Source organism: Empidonax traillii, unplaced genomic scaffold (assembly GCF_003031625.1).
Source record: "Empidonax traillii isolate 1590-97213 ecotype Southwest subspecies unplaced genomic scaffold, ASM303162v1 scaffold2372:size25894, whole genome shotgun sequence".
Lineage (NCBI taxonomy): Eukaryota > Metazoa > Chordata > Aves > Passeriformes > Tyrannidae > Empidonax > Empidonax traillii.
The window spans coordinates 13453-14684 of NW_020957565.1; positions in this window are offsets into that span (position 1 = coordinate 13453).

Sequence of the window (1232 nt, forward strand, 5' to 3'; positions counted from 1 at the left end):
CATGGGCATTCGGCGTAGAACACCCAGGACCACCCCAGCTGAGCTCATGGCAGAGCCTGACACCAGGCCAGCTGAGCTCAAGGAGAGGCCTGATGGCAGCCCCGCGCCCATTGATCTGACGGCAACCTCTGAGACCGCTGTGACCGAGGACACGGCCAACCCTGACACCCCACTGGCCGATGTCCCTGCCAAGGCCGACACTGAACTGGCTCACTCCACAACAGAGCCTGACAGTGCTTTGGCTGATGACAGAACCAGCTGTGACACCGAAGTGACTGATGTCTTGGCCAAGGCTGACATGGTGCCTACCGATGGCACCTCACACCCTGATGTGGTACCGATGGAAGGCACAACAAAACCTGTCATCACTTTGGCTGGTGACACAACCAGCTCTGACACCGCTGCGACTGATGTCATGGCCAAGGTGGACATGGTGCCTATTGAAGGCACCTCATACTCTGACATGGCACTGCTGGACTGCACAGCAGAGCCTGACACTGCTTTTGCTGGTGACAAAACATGCTGTGACAGCGCAGTGACTCCTGTCATGGCCAAGGCTGACATGGTGCCTATTGAAGGCACCTCACACCCGGACGTGGCACCAACTCATGGCACAGCTGAGCCTGACACCACATTGGCTGGTGACACAATGGGCTCTGACACCACAGCTACTGATGTCATGGCCAAGGCTGACATGGTGCCTATTGATGGCACCTCACAGTCTGATGTGGCACTGATGGACGACACAGCAGAGGCTGACATCACATTGGCTGGTGACATGGACCTCATGGAACAGGCTGACATCGCACCGATGCTGAGTGACGGCACATCAAGCTCTGCTGAGGCATCGGTGGATGACACAGAAAACTCTGAGACTGCCTTCGCTGAATCGACAACCAACGCTGAAACAAGAACAAGTGACCTCATGGCAGAGATTGACACCACCACTGAGAACATCGGAAATGCTGACACCATGCCCACAGAGAGTGTCTCCAATGTGCAGCATGTAAGTTTAAGTCCCCCAGTATTCTTGTGGCCTCTCAAGCAGGATCCACTGGCCCCCTAAGGCTTTGAGGCCAGCAGAGTGTGGTGGGAAGGGAAGCCCTTCACTTGGGAGAAGTTGGGCAGCCTGCTCACTGTGGAAGCTCTCTAACTCTCTCCCACTGCCTCTCCAGGTGCCGGCCATCATTTGGAACATCCACCATGATCTGACGTTCAATGTGTCTCTGCGC